Source organism: Sus scrofa, chromosome 1 (assembly GCF_054392235.1).
Source record: "Sus scrofa isolate SSC_HxYL_T2T_F1_AM1 chromosome 1, Sscrofa_HxYL_maternal_Yorkshire_Landrace_v2.0, whole genome shotgun sequence".
In the NCBI taxonomy this organism is placed as follows: domain Eukaryota; kingdom Metazoa; phylum Chordata; class Mammalia; order Artiodactyla; family Suidae; genus Sus; species Sus scrofa.
The window spans coordinates 283,165,092-283,189,682 of record NC_139383.1 but is presented as its reverse complement, the minus strand read 5'-3'; the positions used below and the strand labels follow the sequence as shown (position 1 = coordinate 283,189,682).

Here is a 24,591-nt window from a genome sequence, read left to right as displayed (position 1 = left end):
ATCTCCCAGGTTGATTCTCATTTTGATGTCTTTTCTCTCCTCTGCTTTCTCCTTTTGCTTTGCTTTCTGGGAAATTGCCTCATGTGCAACCTTATCTTCCAAATTTTCCACTACTCTTTTTTTTTTTTTGGTCTTTTTGTCTTTTCTATGGTTGCACCCGCAGCATATGGAAGTTCCCAGGCTAGGGGTCTAATCAAAGCTGTAGCCACCAGCCTACGCCATAGCCACAGCAACATGGGATCCGATACGCGTCTGTGACCTACACCATAGCTCACGGCAATGCCGGATCCTTAACCCACTGAGCAAGGCCAGGGATTGAACCCACAACCTCATGGTTCCTAGTCGGATTCATTAACCACTGCTCCACGGCGTGAACTCCTCCACTACTCTTTTAATTTGTCTTAAGTAATAGACAGTTTTTGTTCTCAGATCATTCCTGTTGAAAAATATCCTGTACTTGTTTAATGTGTGCTGTAGCTCATGTCTTTGATGATAACTGTTTTTTGTTTGTTTGTTTGTTTTGGCATTTTCTTCTTACTATCATCATCTGTGTTCCCTCCAAGTTGCTTTTAATCTGTTTATTATTGTTTGGCTCTGAGTTAGGAACTTCTCTCACGTACCTGGTGATCCTTGGTTTTTGCATACAGAGTCTGCTCAGAAGCTCAGAATTGGGGAGTTCCCGTTGTGGTGCAGTGGTTAATGAATCCGACTAGGAACCATGAGGTTGTGGGTTCGATCCCTGGCCTTGCTCAGTGGGTTAATGATCCGGTGTTGCCATGAGCTGTGGTGTAGGTCACAGACGCGGCTGGGATCCCACGTTGCTGTGGCTCTGGTGTAGGCTGGCAGCTACAGCTCCTATTCGACCCCTAGCCTGGGAACCTCCATACGCCGCGGGAGCGGCCCAAGAAATAGCTAAAAAGACAAAAAAAAAAAAAAAAAAAAAAAAAAAAGAAGAAGCTCAGAGTTGGCTGCTCACCAAGAACTCCACTGCAGGGTGATCTGGCTGTGCTCTTTCATTGAGCAATTCTGAGGTCACTGCCTTTAGGTCTTTCCTCCTAGGTTTCTCAGATCTGCAAAGAGTTATCTTTTAATCTCTTGTCTGGAGATTCATATGAAGCTTGGTTGCCAGTTGGGCATGTTGATATTCAGTGTTGATTCCTCCACTTAATTCCTCCGCTTTCAGTGAGCTGCCCCTGCCCGCAGCTGGATCTGCTCTTCCAGGGCAGAGTCCCAGGGTTTTACCCACTCCAGGCAATAAAGCCTGTCTTCTGTTGGGATATATTAGAGGCCGTCACTTTGGGGGGATAGGATCTTGGTTACTAACTGCTGTTTAAACTCTCTTTCCACAAGTCCCCTGTGGTCCCCTCCGTTTTCTTACCTCTGCTGCCAGGAGACCCTGGTACTCAATTCCTGAGTCTCTGTCGGGGGCCTTGGGTGTCCTAGACTTTCCTCACTGCCAGCTTAGGACTCAAATTTTTTGCATCCACTAAGTCAGTTCCCACTCACCAGTCTGCTTTCCAGGTTCAAAATGATCCCGTTTTCTTTGTCATTGCAGTTTTTTAAAAAATTCCTTTTCTGCCATTTTAAAAGCATTTCAGGAGGGAACAGTGGTAAATGCCTGCGTGTAATCTGCTGTCTAGATCCAGAAACTCTGGCTGTTCTCTTTTCAGTCTGTGAATTCTTTTGGCTGTTTCCCCAAACGTCTTAGTCATTGTAATCACAGCTGTTCTGCAGGGTCTCTGTCACCTGGCTCTATCATCTGAGGTTTGTGGGATGGTGGGGGGTGGGGGGACGGGGCAAGCCTACCAGTTGGTTTTGCTGTTGACTCTGTCTTATGACTGCTTTTGTTTTGTAATTTTTTCTTGGTGAGCTCATCTGCAGGAACCTTTGTGGGAATCCTGAGCAGCCTGGGTTGAGGTCATGGCCATCTAGTGGGTGCTTGCATTTGTTTCTGCCCAGTGCTCACTGGGCGTATCCAGCCAGGACCCCCTTTGGGTATGACCTTCTTGCTTTCAGAGTCTCCAGAACACACGGGAAGCAGGGCAGTGTACACTTAGGTCCTAAACCTCTCGGGGCTAAGTCTCTGGTCACAGATTCCCGGAGCCCAGGCTGTAGCGGATGACCTTCCTGGTGATCTGTCTGAGCAGATTGGATTTGTGGTGGATGCTGTTGTTTTAACCCTCGCCCACCTTTTCACCAAAAATATAACTCAGAAGAATCTGGCTTGGAGGTGGGTCTCATTTACAACTCCTGGGTTTATGAAGCCCAAAGCCTCATTTCTTGTCCCCCTAAGGGGCTGTAAAATCCAATCCCAGGCCGCCGAGACCCACAGCCCCCACTCTGCCCAGGCCTGCCCAGCACAGCACCAATCCTAGCCCTTCTGATTCCCGCTCTGGTTTTCGGCTCCTTCTTTGTTTTCATCTCTGGGGAGTTCCCTTCCTTTCTTGCAAGCTCAGCCATGCATTTAAAAGGATGTTTGTTATATTGTAGCCACCATTTCCAAGTACCATGTTGTAGCAGGAGGGTTTTCTGCTGGAAATAAAAGTCCTGTGTTCCTTGCTGGTTTCTACTGTTCCTTGCGTCTCGGCATCCCCACTGCAGAGCATTGGTCGAGGCCCCCGTGACTAGCGAATACATGAAATTGAATTGCCGTGACTGGTGCCTTGTCACCTCATTGGCGATTTTGCCAGTGGCACAGAAAAGCCGAGGCAGGGCTTTTCTGTTTAGGAGTAGGAGTCCGGGAGAACATTCAAGACCCATCCTGGCCTGGACCCAACCAACTGGTGGGCACTGCCTGATGTCCAACCAGCCCACCTAGGCATCCTGCCGTTCAGCCACACACCTGATCACCAGCTCAGTTGCAATCCTCTTTGAACTTGCTATTCCGAGCCCCCTCACCCAGGCAGGGGGCCCACCTAGAGCCCCTGCAGCGCTGTCCCGTCCCCCGCCCATCATGAGCTTTGCTTCACTGGGCTGGGTTTGCCTGCTGGCCGGCCTCCTCCACCAGACTTGCACTCCCGGGGAGGGGCCCAGCTGCCTTTCTCTCTGTATCTTCTGCATCCTCAAGGTAACAGCAGCATCAACAGCCCAGGCACTCAACAAATGTGTCTAAAGCGTGAATGAGAGAGCTGGCATTCCCACAGACCCGGCTCCAAAGGCTGGGTTTGGGTTTTACAAAATTAAAACAGCTGCCACAGCCTGGTCGCTGTAACTTCCTCAGGGAGGGGTGAAGAGGGAGAGAAGATTCCCCCCCTCCCTTCCCCCTCTGGCAGGTGGGCAGCGCTCCCCTGCCAAGAGAGCTGGGTGCCTGTCTCCCTAGAGCTGTGGCCCCTGGCAGCTTTGTTGCTGTGGGTGCCTTCGCTGCCAAGGGACATGGATGGGAGGAAGGTTGCAGTGACCCGCTTACAGTGTGTTTATTAAGCACTTTCCCTCTGATGAACCAGGGGGAGGGACTCGGCCAAGGTCACTCAAGGCGAGCAGGGAGGAGTAGAGGCTGGGGCGTGGTGGTGGCGGTAGAGCTGCATGATTCAATCCCACAGCCCCTAGCTGCATGTCACCACGGAGCACTCGAAATGTGGCGATTCTCCACCGAGCTGTGCCTTAAGGGTAAACTTACACACCAGCGTTCCAAGACTTACTGTGAAAAACAGAAGGGTAAATAGCTCATTCATAATTGTAAATATTTATCAAATGTCAAAAGAATAATATTTAGGATGTATTAGGTAAAATACAGCTATTATTGGAATGAGTTCCACCAGTTCCTTTTTCCTTTTCTTCTTTTTTTTCCTTTTTTTTTTAGGGCCACACACATGGCATATGGAAGTCCAATAGGGGTCCAATCGGAGCTGCCGCTGCCGGCCTACGCCACAGCCACAGCAACAGGATCCAAGCCACACCTGCGACCTAAACCATAGTTCACCACAACGCCCGATCCTTAACCCACTGAGCGAGGCCAGGAGTCAAGCCCTGGTCTCACGGATACTCGTCTGATTCGTTTCCACTGACCCACAATGAGAATTCCCTTACTTCGGTTTTAATGAAGCTGCCAGAAAAGTTAAAATTACCTGTGTGGGTTGTGTGTGCAGCTCAGTCTTATTTCTGTGGGTCCGTGCTGGTCTAGAGCGTGGACCACGTGATTCTTGAACAGGCCTGGACACCACCACGTGGGCTCCAGGACGGGCAGGGGTCTCTGCATCATCTATGTCTGACCTGCCCAGAGACAACTTCCGGTTTCCTCCTCTGGAAATGACGCACTTTTGCCTACAGGGGTATGAGATGGTTCTAAGGATTCAGGATTCCAAAAAAGCTCTTCTCTGTGGCCCATTCATATCCTGGTTACGACGGCCACTAGGCTGTAGCAGTGTGGCGATGGGGTCTTGTCTGCTGTATCCTGCACAGACAGGAGGCCGGGGATTCCGAGCTGAATGAATGAATGCGTGCTTGTTCAGCCTCGCTTACGGTGGGCTTAGCAGGGAAATAGTTCTCTTTGGCTGTAAAACCATTCTCATTCTGCGTTCCTTCTTCACGTGCATATCTTAGCGTGAGATGCATAGCCAAGGGCCAGACGGATTTTGAGACCTGCCTCTGTCCTACTTGGGGGATTCTTGGAAAGCAGAGCCTGGGATGGATTGGGAGTTTGGGGCGAGTAGATGCAAACCGTTGCACTTGGAGTGGATAAACAATGAGGTCCAGCACAGGGAACTATATCTAGGCACTTGTGATGGAGCGTGATGGAGGATACTGTAAGAAAAAGAATGCAAATAAATGTATGACTGGGTCGCTTTGCTGTACAGCAGAAATGGACAGAACATTGGAAATCCACTATGATAAAAATTATTTAAAAATAAATGTAAAAAATAAAGAAAAGTTTAAAAAAGAAATCAGAGCCTGAGTTAAGGCCTTAGGGGTGACCCCAGGAGGCAGGAGAGCGAGGCAGAGGAGGAGGAGGAACAGTGGGGCTGTCCTTCCCTGCTGTGGATGAGAGAAGGCTGGTTTCCACCAGGAACTCTTAGGAGCACACAGAACGCCTTCCAGAATTGTCGAGAGGGGACATCCATCTGCTGGCTCCAGTCCTTCATTGCAGAAGGTGGCTCGGGGGTCTTTATTCCCCATCCCTGTGCTGTCTCGTGGCTTCAGGAGGCCCTGGGAGAAGCCCCCAGGCAGAAATGCTCCTGCTTGAGGTGGCTCAAGTGAGTGGGAGTCAGGACTGCCCCCTCATTGCAGCTGAAATTAGAGGTAGGACAAAGGAAGTGTCTGCTACAGACCCTAAAACTTCTAGACACCACAAAAAACTCATGGAGTTCCTGTTGTCGCTCCGTGGTAACGAACCCGACTAGTATCCATGAGGATGCGGGTCCGATCCCTGGCCACACTCAGTGGCTTAAGGATCTGGTGTTGCCGCAAGCTGCCACAGATCCCCCATTGCTGTGGCTGTGGTGTAGGCTGGCAGCTGCAGCTTTTATCAGACCCCTAGCCTGGGAACTTCCATCTGCTGCAGGTGTGGCCCTGAAAAGAAAAATAAAGAACTCATGCTTGCTACAACAAATAGACAAATTCACTGGCTCAACATAAGGTCTATACATTGATGCATGGGCTATAGCTTATGGGCAACTTTTGGAAAGTTAGCCAAAACCTTATTCTTTTGTGCATGCATGCATGCATTCATTCATCAACCAATATTTATTGTACATTTCTTCTGGGTCAGAGCTGTCTCCCAGGGAATGAAAGAGAAGGGTAAGGATGTCATTATATCTACAAAGGGGAATCTTTCCTAATTCATAAATTGTTACTTCGAAACTCCAGCTCTTTCATCTTCACTGGTTAAAGCCCGGAAGAGGATTTGGCTTCTTCCCTGGGTCAAGGAGGAACTTAGAAATGAATTCACCCACCCACCCTGCCTTCCTGCCATCACTCAGCCTGCAGCCCCCGAGCCCCTACTTGGTGCCAAGCTCTGTGCAGGTTCCAGGAGTGCATCGGTGAGCGAGACAGAGCCCTGCACTTAGGAGCTCGCTGTCTGGAGGGAGAGAAGGCAGCACTCTGCAGAGGCAGGCTCCAAGCCCTGGGGAGCGGAGGAGGGGGCTGCGACCTGCTGGGTCTTGGAAAGCTTTCTGGAGGACGTGCAATCGGATATTCACCCCCAAGGCCTCTGGGCCCCAGATGTGAGCTGCTGGCACAGACCAGACCTGGCTGAACCCCCTAACTGACTGCTTGGCAGAGGACATTGGCAAGCCCAGGCTTACTCTGGGCCATTTGCATATCATTTGCATCTATCTGCATATGTGGTGGCACAGCCTGGTCTCTTATGCATTTAAATTGCAAGTTATTTGTCTCCCTTTGAAAACTCTCATTTTTTTCCCCAAGGTGGGGCTGGCTCCATCTCCCCTCCTTGCTCTTATAAATGCAAGGCTCTGTGGAGTTTGCCAAGCATGGTACAAGGCTGTAGATATTGAGGCGCAGTATATGTTTATTTTTCTGGCTTTCAGAGTACTTTGTTCTTTTAAAGGGATCCATAGCAGCCAGGTGCAAGTGGGAGTATGGGGCATGTGTATCCTGTTTACAGATGGGGAAACTGAGGCAGAGAGTGATTAAAGTTTGTGCCCAACCTCACTTCCCATGTTGGAGGCAGAACCATGAGCAGCAGTCAGGGCTTCGATGTCTGATCCCACGTTGAGAGAGCCTTTAGAGGTCACCTCTTTGCACAGATGGTGGCAGAAGATCCAGAGAAGGACAGGGACTTGCCCACGGCCACACGGTTGGTCCAGAGCTCTGCCTGAAGACAACGAGCCCTTCTGTCAAGGTGCTGGTTTTGGCTGCTGTGTTGGTGGCCTTTGCCCCTTCAGAGGGACCCTCCCCTAAATACCCAGTGTCTTCCTGATTGGATTGTCGTTTAAGCCCCGTGAGTGTGTGTCACCCAACCCAGCCCATCCCATTGGATCAGGACTTGACTTAGCCCAGGCGTCAGCCGCCAGGAGTCCTTGTTGGTCCTCTAACTGGGGTCTTTCTGCTGCCAAGAAGGCACAGACCATCTCAGAGAAGGCAGATCCTTCCCTGCACTCAGAACAGGCATCCTGACGTGACCGTGAAAACCAAACTTGAAGATGTCAGCTTAGGTCTCAACATGTGTCAACAGAGTAAAGACTTCCTCTAGGTCCACACTGGGTCTGGCTGCCCACCGTGTCGTCAAGGATCTTGACTTCTACGAATGGAAGCGTGTAATTCACTGCTAATAACAGTTCCCGTGTATCGAGCACTTTACAGTGTACAGACATGGGGCTGGGCTTTTGCTTGGCTTATTTCCATTCCTCCTCCTGAAGCCAGGGACTGTTGTTTCTGTTACGCAAGTGAGGCCACTCAGGCTCAGTGAGAGGCTGAAGTTTGTTCAAGATCACACAGCAAAGAATCAGGGTCAAGGGATGGCTGGCAGCAGACTCCAACAAGAAGGCCTGCGTTTCCCACTAACCCATATTGCTTCCAAACTCAAGTCTAACTAGACCTAACATGAGCACTAAATTAGAAGGCTTAGGCCACATGATGTAGTGGTTTATAAAGCCTAGACTTTATAGGAGGAATAGTTAATATCAAATTAACTTTCTGGTGATAACAATTATGAAATCTGGACAAAAATATACAAAACAGATTTGTTTGGAACTACTGGCGAGTGCCCAAAAGCAGACAGAAACTAGAGGGGAGTTGACCGTTGAAACAAAGAAATTTGACTGGTGAGAGACACATTTATCTGGCTTTTTCCTCCAGGGCATTTCCTAGTTGATGCAGTGTATGGGGCATAGGACTCAAGCAGAAAGCAGAAGCCTGTTGACTGTGGAATAGAAGTTGGAGTCCAGGGCCTCCAGAGCAGAAACTAGAGAGGGAAAAAAAAAAAAAAATCCCAGGAAACAGAGTTGCAGAGGGAGAAAACTCCTCTCAGATTCCTGGCTGGCTCTGGCCTGGGACATGACTCCAAGCAGCCCAGGGAAAACATAGCTGGAAGAGGCTGGAAGAGCTGGGCAGAGGTTTCTGCAGCTGTTTGGTGTTAGGGATGCAGATTTTCCAGTTCAGATCACACCAAGTTAGGGTGGCTTGATAAACACACCAGGCTTTTCACTGAGATCCTGGGAGACCATTGCTTAAGAAGAAGTACCAAAATAAACCTGCCCTAACCAAGTCTAAAACCGGGGCTTCAAAGGATCAAGGTGAATGGCTGACAATGAGACAGAAATGATATACAGAACTCTTCAGAGGAAGATAACATGACCCAGAAGCTCTACATTATACCATCACAGTATCCAGATCAAGATAAAAAAAATACCAGATATGGGAGGTCCCATCGTGGCTCAGTGGAAACGAATCTGACTAGCATCCACGAGGACCAGGTGTAATCCCTGGCCTCACTCAGTGGGTTAAGGATCCGGCATTTCTGTGAGCCGTGGTGTAGGTTGCAGGTGAGGTTCGGATCCTGCGTGGCTGTGGCTATAGTGTAGGCCAGTGGCTACAGCTCCAATTTGACCCCTAGCCTGGGAACCTCCATATGCCATGGGCGTGGCTCTAAAAAGATAACACAAACAAATAAAACCCAGATGCTAGAAAGAAACTAGACACATAGATAAGATTTTTTTTTTTTTTTTGCCACACCTGCAGCATGGGGAAGTTCCAGTACCAGGAATCAAACCTGCGCCACAACTGTGACCCAAGCCATAGCAGTAACAATGTTGGATCCTTAACCCTCTGGGCCATCAGGGAACTCCCAGATAAAGTGTTTTTTTTTTTTTTTTTTTAAGTCAGTGAACAGATCCAGAGACAATCTAGATGTTGAAATTAAGAGGCAGATTTTAAAATCATTACAATATATTTCTTAAAGAATTTACAGGAAAAGGCAACTACAATGGATAAAGATGTGGGAAATTTCAGAAGTGCAGTAGCTTCCTAGGGCTTCCAGAACAAACGACCACAAACAGGGTGGCTTACAAGGGAAATTTATTCTTTCGCAGTTCTGGAGTCTAGAAGTCCGAAGTCCAGTTGTTAGCAGGGTTCATTTCCTCTGAGGGCGCTGAGAGAGTATCTGTTCCATGCCTGCTTCCCAGCTTCAGGTGACAGCCAGCCAGCCTAGCACTCCTTGGCTTACAGACGCATCTCTCCAGTCTCTGACTGTACCCACTGTTTGCCTTGAGTTTCTCTTCTCACCTTATAAAAACACCAGTGATATTGGATTATAGGCCCACTTTATTCCTGCATGACCCCATCTTCACTTACCTGATTACATCTGCAATGACACAGTTTCTAAATAAGGTCCTATTTTGAAATGCTGGGGGCTAGGACTTCAACAGATCTTTTTAAGGGAGAGACAATTCAGTTTGTGGCAAGAGGATAAGGAAAGAAAAAAAAAAAGGAATCAGATCAAATTCTAAACTTTATTTTTTTTAACTTTAAATATAATGTCTGAAATCAAACATTCATTGGATGGGATTAGATCCAATTAAAAAAGGACCAGCGAGATTAAAAACAGATCAATAGAAATTCCCCATACTGAAGCACAAAGAGAAAAATGGTTGAAAAAATGAACAGAGCCTCAGTAACCTATGGGAAAGCATCAAGCAGTCTTGTCTTTTTCTTTCTTTCTTTCTTTCTTTTTTTTTTTTAGGACCACAGGTGTGGTATATGGAAGTTCCCAGGCTAAGGGTCGAATCAGAACTACAGCTGTGGGCCTACACCACAGCCACAGCAATGCAGGATCTGAGCCATATCTGTGACCTACACCACAGCTCACAGTAATGGCAGATCCTTAATCCACTGAGCAAGGCCAGGGGGTGGATCCGCATCCTAATAGATTCTAGTTGGTTTTGTTACCACTGAGCCACAATAGGAACTCCCAAACAATCTTAACATACATGTAATTGGAGTCCCAGAAGTGGAAAGAGAGATAATGGAGAAAAAAATTTTTGATAAAATATTGGCTGAGAATGTTCCCAGTTTGAAAAACAATCAACCTGCAGATCCAGGAAGCTCAATGAACCCTTACCAGGGTAAATACAAGGAAAATCATACTTGGGCACATCATGGTCAAACTTCTGAAAAACCAAAGATCAGGAGAGAATCTGGAAAACAGCTAGAAAAAAATGTATAATAATTATGGATAGGAAAACAATGAGGCAAAAGACAACGGACTTCTCATAAAAATAATGCAAGTCAGGAGACAATGGAACACCACCTTAAAAGTGAGAAGTTCCCATCATGGTGCACTGGAAACACATCTGACTAGGAACCATGAGGTTGTGGGTTCAATCCCTGGCCTCACTCAGTGGGTTAAGGATTTGGTGTTGCTGCGAGCTGTGGTGTAGATCAAAGACATGGCTCAGATCCTGTGTTGCTGTGGCTGTGGTGTAGGCTGGCAGCCACAGCTCTGATTTGACCCCTAGCCTGGGAATCTCCACATGTCTCAGGTATGGCTCTAAAAAGCAAAAAAAAAAAAAAAAAAAAAAAAAAAAAGTGACAAAGGAAAAAATCTGTCAACTTAGAATGCTGTCAGTGAAAATATATCTCAAAATGGAAAAATAAAACATTTTTGAATAGATAAAAACAGAATTTTTTCCAGTAGGCCTGCATTATAAGAAATGCTGGAGTTCCTGTCGTGGCTCAGTGGTTAACGAATCTGACTAGGAACCATGAGGTTGTGGGTTTGATCCCTGGCCTTGCTCAGTGGGTTGAGGATCCGGCATTGCTGTGAGCTGTGGTATAGGTCACAGATGCAGCTTGGATCCCATGTTGCTATGGCTGTGGCATACGCCAGCAGCTACAGCTCTAGTTACACCCCTAGCCTGGGAACCTCCATATGCCTCGAGTGCAGCCCTAAAAGGACAAAAAGAAAAAAAAAAAAAGAAATGCTAAAGATAGGTCTTTAGGTTTAAGGAAAATGCTACCAGATACAACTGCAGTTTACAAGGATTTACAAGGGAAAAAAATAGCACTGAGAATGGTGTCTGTGAATAGATACAAAAGAGCATTTTCTCTTTCTTCTTTAAAAATTGACTACTTAAAGCAAAAATAAACAGTGTGTCTGGGATTTATATCACATATAAAAGTAAAATATATGACCACAATAACACAAAGGACAGGAGAGGATGAAATGGAATTCTATTTTTGTCGAGTTCTTACAGAATACATAAAGTGTTGCATTAGTATTGAAAGGTAGACTTGATAACTTAAGAACATACATTGTAATCCCTATGAGAGCAACACAAAATATAAATAGAGCTAAAAAGTGCACAGGGAAGACAGGATGGAATGTTTATAAATACTTGGTTAACCCAGCAAAAGGCAGTCAAGAAAAAAAGGAACAAAGAAGAGAGGGGACCTATAGCAAGGTGACAGACACAAGCCCACCCACAATAATAAGTACATTAAATGTAAAAGGACTAGATTTTCCAACTGAAAGGCAGGTATTGTCAGACTTGATTTTTTTTTTTTTTAATGGCTGCACCTGCAGCAAATGGACATTCCCAGGCTAGGGGTCAAACTGGAGCTGCAGCCGCAGGGCTGCACCACAGCTGCAGCTACACTGGATCTGAGCCGCATCTTCAGGCCTACACCATAGCTGCAGCTACACTGCAGCTTGTGGCAACACCAGATCCTTAACCCACTGAGTGACAGGCCAGGAATTGAACCCATATCCTCACAGGCACTGTTGAGTTCTTAACCTGCTCAGCCAAAATGGGAACTCCCACACTTGATTTTAAAAGTAGTCGTGTCTGAACGATTGATGTTAAGTAAGAAAATCAAATGAGGTTGTGCACCAAAGTTCTGAGCAGAGGGCCTGGCCATGGTGGGTGCTTCTGAAGTGAAAACTCTGAATTTATTTTTCAACCCCTTTCCTGGAAGCCTGTCAGTGAACTTCCCATGGGCCACTGGCCCCAGGCAGCCATCCACAGAGCATCTTGCCCAGCCGAGTATGCATTAAACCAGCCTTTTGGAGCCACACTTTCATGCCAGATCCTTCTCACTGGCATGTGGTTATTTGTCTGCTTTTCAGGAGCAGAGAACAACCCTCCTCCCTTGCCTGTTCCACAGTAGGGGGAGGAAGGGTTAAGGCACAAACAAATGGGTAAGCCCTCCTGAGCCTGCCTGGGGTCGGTGGCCCATGGCCAATGTGGCTGCCTCATGCTGCCCAGCACCCTTTCCTTCCCCAGAAGTTGGTGCCAAGTTCTTCTCCAATGTCCAGTGCCCCAGCGCTGCAGTCGAGACCTCTTCCCCCAGTGGAGCCCTCATTCTCTGGCTTGGCAGGTCAGCCCCTTTCTTATCCTAGTTCCCTCCAGTCAAGCTGGGGCACCTGGCTTTTGCTCAGCAGGTTGTGAGTTTGGGACAAAAGGCAGATAGTGGGGCTAGAGCAGGAGAAGGTGCATTTGGCTCCATAAGCTCCAGGTTATCCCTCATAAGTTGGTCTGTGGGCAAGGAAAGAGGGCCAGGGGACCCTGAGCTGCACTTCTGTGGGTCCTTCCCCTCGCCCCATATCTGGCTTCTCAGTTGAGTCCAGAGCCTTGATGACTATGGTGTCATTTCTAGAAACCTCCCTACTGTCTAGTCCACTGGTTTCACATTTCTCCAAATCCCCAGTCACTAACCCTCCTCCCAACCTGTGGGCAACGCTACCTTGATCTCCAACATCGTAGCCTAATGTTGCTTGTTTTTGTCCTTTATGTAAACAACATCTTTTGCACAAAATGTTTGTGAGATTCATCTCTCCCATTGTAGCTAGTTGTAGCTCGTCCATCCTTAAAGCTGACCAAACATCTGTGGCAGGAATAGTCTATAAATCGTTTGTCTGTTCTGCAGGTGCAGGACATTTGGGTTTGTTCCATGCAGCGCTATTATGGGAATGGTGCTGCTGTGACTATTCCAGGTCACATCTTTTGGAAAACACACAGATGCACTTCTGTTGGGCACATGGTCAGAGCGGAAGAATGGGTCAGAGGGTAGGGCGCGTACTTAATTTAGCAGACCTGACACATGCTTCCCAGAGGGGTTGTACCAGTTTGCATTCCCGCCCACTGGGTGTGTGTTAGTTCCAGTTGCTCCAGGGACTCATCAACACTTGCTATTGTCAGTCTTCTTCACTTTTGCTTTTCGATTATCTCACGTGGAAGTTCACTGTGGGCTTCGTTTTCCTTTCCCCTGATGAGTTAACAAAGCTGAGCACTTTATCGTGCATTTGCCAGTTATTTGGCTATTCCTTTGTGAAGTTCTTTCATTCATTTCCTCCATTTTTTTACTGCGCTGGCAGCCTCTTTCCTCTTGGGTTATAAGGTCAAACTGCTCCACCCCACAAACTCAAAGCCACTGTCCTTGGGCTCTATCTGCATGGTAGGTGGTGACAGGGTTTCAAACAAAAGACATAATATGTCATATGAAATTAATCTGATTTGAATTGATTTTGTATTTGATTGACCAATTTGTCTTGGTTTTATGGTTGTGTAAGAGCTATGAGGAGTTTATGCTTCATTTAATGTTCATACGTGTCTGAGTAACACCGCAGTCAAAACCACTTAAGGCGACAAGGAGGGCCCAGGAGATCCCCTCTCCCCTTGGCCACCAGGAGGAGATTTTCAAAACACAAAGCCAGTCTGGTCACTCCCCTGCTTAATGCAACTCAAAGGATTCCTTCTATCTGGGATGGAGACGAGGCTCCTTCAGCCTGGCTCTGGCCTCCCTGGCTCACGTTGCACCTGCTCCCCTGTGTCGTCCACGGAAGCTGTTGCCCCTTTCTGGATCATGACCTCTCACACCGGCCTTTGCTCTGCTCAGGCCCCCAGCTCTCACGGTCTGCTATTCTGGAGCAGCCTCTGCCCTTGGCCATCATCTCCCTCCTTTGCTTAGAGTTTTATTCCTTGCTCAGGTCTCGTTCAAGTGTCACTTCCCAGGGAAGCTCTCATCGTGGTCCTGAAACACACCATCCCAGCTCATGCCTTCCTTCTTTACGTTATCTCAGCTGCACTATTGGATTTTTTTGTGTGGCATTCTTCCCTCCTAGACTGCAGGTTCCATGAGGTCAAGGTCAGCATTTCCCACCACCACCTTCTTTTCGCCAGTGCTTGGCACTTGATGAGAATGAAATATGCATTTAATGAGTGATTTAATGACCTGAGCTTCTGTAACCCTTTCACTGTAATGATGATGAAGGCAAGGAGAGCCCCAGATCACACACAAGGAAGGGCCAGGGGCAGGCCTGTGCCCAGATCTTCTTGTGTAACCACACAAACATGAAGGAGAGTCCTCTGTCAGTAGCACAGGGGCCAGGCTCACCTCTTCATGGGTATGGAAAACCCTTAAGGATAATCAAGCCCAATTATTTTAATTCTTTTTTATTTTTAACACTTTATTCTATTAGCTGCACCTGAGGCATGAGGAAGTTCCCAGGCCAGGGATCGAACCTGCGCCATAGCAGTGACCAGAGCCATGGCAGTGACAATGCTGGATACCTAGCCTGCTGAGCCACACAGGAACTCCAAGTTCAATCCTTTTGCGCTTGGAATGAGGAAGAACCAAAAAGAGAACAGGACTGTAGAGAGTCGCATGGTGGGGCAGAAGCTAGTCTGGGTCTGGGGCCTTTGGGGCCTGACGCTCAGCAGTCTTGCCACTGCCCCACACTCTCTTGGAGCCGGAGACTGAGGCAGGTGGGGGTCAAAGTTTTCACAGTCCTGACTGGGAGTCTCTGAGTGGGGTTGGGATTCCCAGTCCGATGCAAACAGGAGACTGATGAGAGAGGCCTTCCTTGTCCTCCTCCAGAGTTTATCAAGAGTCCTGTGGAGTGGCATTGGATTTCTGTCTATGTGGAAGTGGGAGAGGACAGAATTCTAGAATATTCTAGAATGTTCTTTTTTCCTTTTTCTTTTCTTTTTGTCTTTTTAGGGCCACACCTGTGGCATGTGGAGGTTCCCAGGCTAGGGGGTCTAATCAGAGCTGTAGCTGCCGGCCTACACCAGAGCCACAGCAACGCAGGATCTGAGCCGCCTCTGCAACCTACACCACAGCTCATGGCAACGTGGCTTCCTTAACCCAATGAGCGAGGCCACGGATCAAACCCCCAACCTCATGGTTCCTAGCTGGATTCGTTTCCACCGTGCCATGACAGGAATTCCTAGAATATTCTAGAATAAAAGACTAGGGACCTTCAGAGTGAGGCAGGAAAGACAATTTACAGCCAAGGAAAACTCGACTGCCTGGCAAACGCCCACTTGTCCCTGTCCTGGTCTGGGTGGTTGTGGGGAGGAGGCAGAACGAATTGCAATGGTTCACGTAGCCCTTTCTGGGCAGAGGCAGATGACATTTTTTTTAAAAAAACAGAAATTTCCATTGAGATCATTGTAGCTGGTCATGCGGTTGGAAGAAATAATACAGAGATGCCCTGGACCCCTCATTCCCCCCGTCTCCCCCGGTGGAAACGTGGACTCGAACTACAGGACAATATCACGGCTCAGATATTTACAGGCGTTGACGCAGCCCAGCAGTCTTACTCCACAGTCCCAGGTTTACTGATGCTCTTTCGTGCATGCATTTATTTATTTATTATTATTATTTTTTAATTTATTTTTTTGTCTTTTTGCTATTTCTTGGGCCGCTCCCGCGGCATATGGAGGTTCCCAGGTTAGGGATCGAATCGGAGCTGTAGATGCCAGCCTACGCCAGAGTCCAGCAACGCGGGATCCGAGCCACGTCTGCGACCTACACCACAGCTCACGGCAACGCCGGATCTTTAACCCACTGAGCAAGGGCAGGGACTGAACCCGCAACCTCATGGTTCCTAGTCGGATTCGTTAACCACTGCGCTACGACGGGAACTCCTCATGGGTGTATTTAGTTCCATACAATTTCATCACAGGTTTGCAGATCCTGCATCACAGTCGGGATACAGAACGTTTCCACCAGTTTCATCACCACAAGGATCCCTGAGGCTCTTTTATAACCACACCCCCACTCCGCCCCCACCCAGCCGGTCCCTAATCTGTCCTTCATTGCTAAATTTTGTGCTTTCAAAACTATTATCTAGGGGAGTTCCTGGCGTGGTGCAGCGGTTAACAGACCTGACTAGGATCCTTGAGGATGCAGGTTCGATCCCTGGCCTCGCTCAGTGGATTAAGGATCCGGCATTGCGGTGAGCTGTGGTGTAGGTCGCAGACGCGGCTTGGATCTGGCATTGCTGTGGCTGCGGCATAGGCTGGCAGCTGCAGCTCTGATTTGATCCCTAGCCTAGGAACCTCCATATGTCATGGGTGCAGCCCTAAAAGGACAAAAAAAGACCCCCCCCAAAAAAAAGTTATCTAAAGGGAATCATAGAGTTCCTGTGGTGGCACAGCAGAAACGAATCCAACTGGTATCCATGAGGATGTGTGTTCGATCCCTGGCCTTGCTTGTGGGTTAAGGATCCGGTGTTGCTGTGAGCTGTGATGTAGGCGCAGATCCTCTGTTGCTGTGGCTGTGGCTGTGGCTGGCTGCTGTAGCTCTGATTCAACCCCTAGCCTGGGAACTTCCATGCTGTGAGTGCTGCCCTAAAAAGCAAATATTAAAAAGGGGGGGGGGGAATCATAGAGCATGTATCTTTTGGGATTGGCTTTCCCCTGGTCAGATGCACTTTCTGAGCCAGCACCGCATCGAAGGGTCTCAGAACCTGGGGTGGGGGGAGGGGGCTTCTGTTATTCCCACTTTCCAGCTGAGCAAACTGAGCCCTTGAAATCCCGGAGCCAGCACTCTTGGTGGCCACAGCAAGGAGCACATCCTCAAGGCGAGGAGTGTGAAGTGAGCTGGGGGCTGGCAGTGCCCCCTTGCCCCTTCCTCAGCCCTGCTGTGACCCAGCCTGTCCTCGGCCTGTCCTGTCTGTCCCCATCCTGTCCCCAGGGCTGTCTCTTTCCTCTACAGAGAGGCAGTGACTGGGGGCCCCTGCGCTTGTCCACTAAGAAGCAGCGTGGCTTCTACAGGGGCCCCATTCTTTGAACTGTAGGTTCCCCCCCGGGGGAAAACGGGGAAGGATCGCACCCTGCCAATCCGTGAAGATGCAACGAGGCAACATGTGAGGAAGAGTCAGCAAAGTGCCAGGCGCGGAGTGAGCCCCCCGTGCACAGCCGCCCGCCGCCCCATTTGGCAATGAATTATGTATGGCCTTCTGGCAGCCCTGCTCACTGGGGCCATGTGCCTCCTCCACGCTTCTCCGGGGCTCTCTCTCCAATGAGGGGTGCAGGCTTCCAGGGGGTGGGGTAGCGTTCTTTGTCTCTCCTGCAAGAACCTGGTCAGCTTCTGGGGGCCGATGCTTCAGTCCCCTAGATGCCCATTTCCCAGGCTGGAAGACCAAGGTCTGGGATCAGCTCAGGAACAGAGTAATGATGATAATGATAGCAGCATTAGCAACAAGAATGGTGATGGTACCTGCTGGGCTTTATATTGAGCCTTTTTGATATGAAGGGCACCCTTGACAGGCATCATTCGTTCAACAAAAATCAAAGTGCCCACCTGCGAAGGTTCTGTCCTGGTGCTGGGGCAGAGCGGGCGACCCCACAGAGTCTTGCCCTCGTGGAGCTCCGACTCTACTGTGGGACAGCAGGCAATTAATAAAGGAGTCGTTGGTGAAATGGTACGTGAGGTGATGGGGCTGGGAAGGAAGAGAAAGGGGAAGAGGTGGGGAGTGGGGACTGGGGGGAGATGGGGCCGGCCAGGGCAAGCCTTGCTGAGGAGAGCCCCAAAGGAAGTGAGAGGAATGTTCCAGAAAGGAGCAGCACGTGCAAAGGGCTGGGGGGCAGGGGGGCGCCAAGAACCCATGTCTGAGGCACTGCAAGGCCCACAGGTCTCACAGGAAGCATCACATTCCCAGGACAACCCTGTGAGCCGAGCACCACCACCGGCCCATTTCAGAGATGAGAAAACTGAGATCAGGAGACTCGTATCTGTTCACACGCTTTGCCGCAGACCTGTTGATGGATCCTAGGGGATACCCCACGCTTTGCTGGGGGAATTAGGAAATACGTGGTCTCTGTGTCACGCTGTCCTTCCACAGCTGGAAAAATTCTGAGTTCTGGACCCACCTGCCCCCAGGGTGTGGGGTCAGGGACGGGAAGCCTCTTGGGAGACCTTGACCATTCATGCTCACGTGCCTGCTCCTGCTCTTCCTTTACCAGCCTGCAAACCCTCAGCATCAGACTCACAGTTCAGGGTTGCAGCCCAGAGATGGGAGGTGCTGTCTCCACCTGCTCCAAGCCCAGGCTGCATATTCCAAGTCGCATGAGTCTAGAGAAGCCACCACCCAGCCTGGGGCTGCAAGGCTCCAAGGCTGGTCCAGAGGTGGTAGGCGTGAGCTCATGGATGGATCAGCCAGAGGTAGCTCCTGGTAGCGGCCACGAGAGGTGTGAACATTTTTGCCAAGGGCCTGGGTGAGGAACGAGTGGTCAGAGTCCTTCCATCTGCAGCTGGGGGCAGAGGGTGAGAGGAGCCCGCAGGGGGAAGGAAGTCCCTGCAGAATCAAAATGACTCTGCAGGAGTTCCGTTGTGTGCAGCAGAAATGAATCCGACTAGGAACCATGAGGTTGCAGGTTCGATCCCTGGCCTCTCTCAGTGGGTTAAGGATCTGGCGTTGCCATGAGCTGTGGTGTAGGTCACAGACGTGGCTGGGATCCCATGTTGCTGTGGCTGTGGCGTAGGCCAGCGGCTGCAGCTCTGATTCCACCCTGAGCCTGGAAACCTCCCGTAAGCCGTGGGTGCGGCCCTAAAAAGACAAAAAAACAAAAAAAAAGACAGCCCAGAGGGAAGAAGTGGGACATGGAACAGCAATTCCCTGAGCTTCTACACCAGGGCGAGCCTTCTACATGCCGCGCAAGAGCCCGAAGAGAGCCCGACGGGAGGCCAGGCCTTTCTGACCGGGAGCTAGGTCACCATCTGGCCACACCCAGCAGCCCTGGGCGAGTCTTCTTCTGTGTTTAATGGACAGAACCCCAGATTCTATGTAACTGCTTTGAGAGGATAAAGGAAAGAGTATGTGCAAAGTGCAAATCTCAGCCCCAGCTTTTCAGTAAGCAGTTAATGCTCCTATTGAGATTAATTATACTGCAGATCTGGAGCCAGCTGCTATGGTTCAAATCTAAGCTCCTCCATTTGCTTGGCTGTGTGGCTTTGGGCAAGTTACTTAACCTCTCTGGGCCTCAGTTACCTCATCTGTAAAATGGGCAACTCATAGGCTTGTTCTTTCCTCGCTCTCTCTCATGGGCCTGTTGGGAGGATTAAATGAATGAATATCCTGCCGACTCTGCTTGATGCTCAGGCACAGGGCTGAGTAACAGCTGGCTGTTATTATTTCTGTCTCAGAATCACCTCCAGGGTCTCGATTCTGACCACAGCGAGGAGACTCCAGATTCTGGAAAATCTTCCAAAATTACCAATCCGAGGTGGGCCAGGAACAGATCTCAGAACTTGTGAAAATTCACTTCCCACCCCTGCATCCGCTGAAACCCTTCTCTCGGGTCTGCTGGCCAGCGTCACCAGGAAGCTCTTTCTTGGGCCTCTTCGGATTCCTCTGGGGTCCCCCTCCAGCCCCGACTGGAAAACTCAAGGAAGGAAGCCTGTGACGGATCCTCCCAGAATCCAGCAAGGCAGCGGGTTTGCTGGGCTCAGTCTCCTCCAAGGCTTCCCAGCTGGAGCCACGTGCAAAACCACTTTTGTTCCCAGGATTTGGGGCCTGGGGATGGAATGGGGCGAGTGTGAGTCTGAGGGTGGGAGGGAGAGAGAGAGATGCAGGGGCTGAGCCAGAGGGAGGCAGAAAGGGGACCCCAGGCAGGCAGTGAGGGGAAGGGGTTGGGAGATGCGGGGTGTGGGGCAGGGCCCACGCAGCACTGGGAAAGGGGGCCTCGGGGAGGCCGGCGAGGCACGGGAGAGGGAGGCCTCATACCAGACAGTGTCTAGACGCAGCAATTATTGTCAGCTTGGAACACCCAGGCTCTGCCGGCTCAGCTGAAAGGGAGCTTAACAAAGAGCCGAGAGAGGAAGAAAGCTAGCAGCTAGAAAAGCGCCTGCGGAGCCGGCTCCTCGCCTGTTGGGCTCTTTCTCTGCCCGGCCACCCCCCTTTGTGCTGCATCGCTGAGAAAGCCAGCTCAGGGATGCTCGAGGGGGACCAGGCTCCTCCTGGGCTCAGAGGGCCAGGCCAGGGTCACTGTGCAGCTTTGGGGGAGGTAGAGGAGGGTGTCCTGGAGGGGACGGGCATTTTTGCCCTTGACTCTCTCTGGAAGGTTTTGGCAATTGGCACTGAATCCAAGTCCCCAGGAGAGAGCTGGCCCGAGAATTTGAATCCTGCCTGTTGCGTAACACTGGGCCAGCCTCTCTTTTCTCATCTGCAAAATAGGAACAATACCACCGCCTGTGCCCTGGCAAGACGGGGTAAGTCCACTGCGCCTCCACCTTGAAGGCCTCCGGGCCCCAGGTGAGCTGGGACAGGCCCCTTTCCTTGCTCAGTGTCTTTCCTCCGTAGATGTTCTGCCGCTGCCATCATTATCCCCATTTTCCAGATGAAGAAACTGAGGCACAGAGGCCAGAACTGCTTGCTGGAGCTCACAGCTAGCCAGGCAGCAACGGGTCTGGATTCAGCTCTGTGCCTTAGTCGTCACCATGACTTTATGATTTCAGCCATCCTTGGGATTGGATGCTAACAGTGGGTTAGACGGAGGGGAAGGCCACCGGCCCCTGTGGTCCCACGGGTCTGAAGGCGGGCTCAGAGCTGCAGGTGGCCAGGCTACAGCCCCCAGTTGCTGTCTGGCCTCAGGCCTCAGAGGGGCCACGGGGCTCTGGTATTAAGGGCAGCATCAGGCTGAGCAGACCTGCACTCCCATTCCAGGAGGACCAACCTGGGCCTCAAGTGGGAAGTGGGCATGGGTGGCCTTGGGGTACTTCGACAAGGCCTCCTTGGCACCTTGCAGTAGTTAAAAGCACACAGACACTGCCCTCCAGCCAACAGCCTAGCGCCGCCCCCGCCCCCCAGCTCCTTTGGCGAGGAGGTCAGATGCTGGTTCCAGATTCCAGAGAGGTCTGTGGGGGGGGGGGGGGGGTTGTGCGCGCGCATGTGTGTTTGTCCAGGGGTTTCCAGAGCTGTGGCCAGGGGCCGAGGTCCCCCTCCACCTGGTCTGGTCTGGCCTGGTCAGACGACTCTCTGGTCCTGGAGGGTTTGGATGTGTCCCCTGGCTCCTGCCTCAAGTGAAGGGCAAGGACACTCAGTGCAAGGGACACACACACACTGGCACTCCCCCACCCCATGACACGTCCCAGTCACACGCATCCCCCACTCTGGCCTTGGGGTGCAGGCACCCACTGCCAGAGACTCAGCCCCAGCTGGCCCTGGTCACTGTTCGCTGGGTGCCCTCCCTGTGTCCAGCACTGGAATGTTCCCTCTTCTTCCTGCACGTCTAAGGCTCAACATTGACTCTAGGTTGAGCTCAGAGCCCTTTGCCTGCGGTCAAGGCCACAGTGACCAGATTCCACCCCTCTTTCTGGAAGATGCTGGCACAGCCCACGGTACCACATGTGGTCCCCTTTGCCCTTCTCTCTATGCCTGTGCCCAAGCTCTTCCTGCAGCCTGTCCCACCTGTCCCGACACAACCGCCTGCCCTCCCCTGCACCTGCTCCCTTGGCTGGCCCCTGTCTTTGGGGACAGCACCAGCCTCCCTTGTGGCACAAGCCAGAGCCTGGCACTTCCCTAACACCTCCTTGGCCACCTGCACTCCCACGCAGTGGCACACCAGCGCCTGCCCTCTGGACCTCCCGAGTCGTGTCCTCCCCTCTTTCTCACACCAGGCTGCCATCACTCTCCCGGGACCTTGGTGCCACTCCCATAGCCACAATCTATTTTTTTTGGCCCTGCGCACACCATGGGAAAGTTCCAGGGCCAGGAATTGAACCCACACCACAGCAGCAAGCCAAGCCACAGGAGTGACAATGCCAGATCCTTAACCCACTGAACCGCCAGGGAACTCCCTCCATATCCACTCTCGTTCCCTATGACTCAAGTGAACTTTACGGTTCTGGTCTCCTTGCTCTTCTCTGCAAAACTTCCAAGGTTTCCAGCCGCCTCTAGGACAAGGGCTGTGGTTGGGCCACACCGATCCTCTCTTGGGTCCTTAGGTCTGTGCCCTTGGGACCCTCATCCACGTGGTTCCCGCTCCCTCCACCAGTCACTATTCCCCTGCCTGATCCCTCCTGGTCCTCAGGCACCTCCTTGGGGAGCCCTCCTATGCCCTCCAGAGATCAGGCCCCTGCGACCAGCCCTTCTAGCCCCACCCGCACAGTCCCCTCCCAGCCCGCTACCCTCTTGTTGTCATTTAATGCATTATTCATAATGGTATGTGCAGCCTCTGCCTTCCCTGCAGGACTGTGAGCCCCTTGTGGGCCTGGCTACGTCTGTCGTGTTTGTCACTGTGCTCCCAGCACCCTCCCCATAGGCCCCTTCACCATCCGGGTTTGGTTTTCAGCTCGGCTCCACCCCAGGGCAGGGGAAGGGGAGCCTGAGGTCCGCCCTTCCCTCCAGGAACCCCTCTCTGCAGAAACCATGGGGTTTCCAGGGCAGCCCTCCCTGGACCAGTGACCACTACCCGGTCAAGGTCAAGTCAAGGTGCTGCTGTGGGCTCTGCTGTGGGCTGGAGATCAACCTAGGGCAGGGCTGTGGCGGCCTTGTGCCCCCCCACTCCCCAAGCCCCAGTGCCTTGCACAGCCCTGGGTTGGCAGTGCCCAACAGGGCACTGCTCTCAGCTCAGGCTTGGGGGGCGGTGCTGGATGGACAGCCCCTGGGAGCCTGGCCTGGGAGAGGAGCCAGAGGGGTGCAGGGAGGGGCCCCCTTCACATCCATTTCCCTCCCAGAGCACCCCCCCCCAAGCTGGCTTCCCACATTCCAACTGGCCTTGAACCCCCTCCCTGACCCCCGCTGCCTGCCCCCTCCTCCCTTCCTCCCGCCACCCCCTCTCCCCTCTCTCTTGCTCCCCCTCCCCGTTCCCCTTCCCCATCCTCTTCTCTCCTCTGCAATCCTCTCCTCTTTTCTCTGAGTCCTTCTCCCTCGCCTCCTTCCTTTCTTCTTCCTGGGTTAAAAATAATCAACTTTCTGGGAAGCAGCAGCTCCTGCTGAGCCGCCCTCCCCACACTTGGGAGCCCCTGAGAATAGCTTTCTGCGGTTCTCAACTCCAGCCCCTCCTCTCCCCCACCGCCCCCTCCCCGCGAGCTGACTAATAAGCCTGGGCCTCGGCAGCAGTGCCAGCTCGGCTAGAAAGGCATTAACCGCTTCGTGCCCAGACCCAGACCGTGGGGGCGCGCCGCCCCCTGCAGTCCGGCCTGGAGTGGGGGCGCCCCCGGGTCGCTCGCAGCTCCGAAGACGGCTTGGCCACAGCCAACCCCGAAGCTCTGAGCTGCACGTAGTAGACGCTCAATTAATTTTGGTGCTGGGTGAACTTTGACCTGTGACCACCAAACCGGCTGGTCGGGCTGTTTTTACAGCTCGCTTGGGGCTTTGTGGCAGCGCTCTGGCATCGGGGGCATGTCGGATACCCCAGGGATAGAGAGGGGCTGATGCTTTGGAGCCACGTGGAGGGTGTGAATGGGCCGGTGAGACTCCCTCAGCTTGGCCGGGAGGATTCCTTGCCCCCTGGCGCTGGGCACCACCTGAAGAGGGCCAGGGCCATGCCCGCCACAGGGTGGGCCAAGGGCAGGGAGGGGCTGAAAACTGTCCCGGGATCCAAGAACGTCACCGCCGGTCCGTCTTTAGCGATCTTCTGGCTAAAGAGTAAACTGAGTCCCGGAGGAGGAGTCCGGGTTCGTGCCGCAAGACCTTAAGGGACGCAGAGCCGCCCCAGACCCTCAGCTCCAGCACAGGGCTTTCTTGCCAGTGTCGGGCTGCAGGAGGAGGACAGGTGGGGGGGATGAAGGTCAAAGGTGAGGGGTAGTGGGAAGAGCCAGAACTCCAGACCCGCGAGTCCCTGCTGGCTCCGCCCACTCCGCGCGGTCCCGGCATTACCTCATCGCGGCGCACGCCCATTGGCTGGTTACCCCGGAGGCCGGCCCAATGCGGCGGAGCCCGTTAACCCTTGCTCGGCCCTGGCCGAGCCTCTTGTCCCCGAGACCCCACGTGGCCTTCGGGCGGCCAAGGGCCGCGGACACCGGGAAGGGTACTTGGGTGGGCAGGCCTGCGGCCGAAGAGTTCAGTGATGAGAGCACAAGTCGGCCACCCTGGCTTGGGCCCCATTCTCCCACAAGCTGTGTGACCTTGGGCAACCGGCCTCACCTCCCTGAGCCTCCTCCGCTTGTTTTCTCAGCTGTAAAAAGAAGTGAATGATGTAACTCCTGCCCTTCCTAATTCCTTCCCGGGTGCTTGCCAAGTGCCCGGCACACGTGGGCTCCGCGTTCCGCACTGCCTCTTCGCTGCGAGAGCTACGGTTCTGATTATGGGTTTTCAGAAGAGGAAACCGGCTCAGAGCAGCCAAGCACCTCCTAAGGTCACACAGCAAGAAAGTCACAGAGCTGGGATTTGACCCCAAGCTTGTGTGCGGCGCTCTGAGCCTAGACTTGTACTCTGCGCAGGCTACTGCGTCTGCTAGGAGATGCTGC

General features: G+C 51.8%; 1 long non-coding RNA gene across 1 annotated transcript in view; it reads left to right on the top strand.

Moving 5' to 3' along the window:
• The window catches only part of LOC110256398 (uncharacterized), a 68,870-nt gene extending 44,546 nt beyond the window's left edge, over positions 1-24,324 (top strand). Inside the window, exon 4 of the long non-coding RNA XR_014828940.1 lies at positions 19,327-24,324. This is a non-coding gene — a long non-coding RNA (uncharacterized LOC110256398). The remainder of the gene's footprint in view (positions 1-19,326) is intronic.
• The last annotated feature ends 267 nt before the right edge of the window (positions 24,325-24,591 follow it).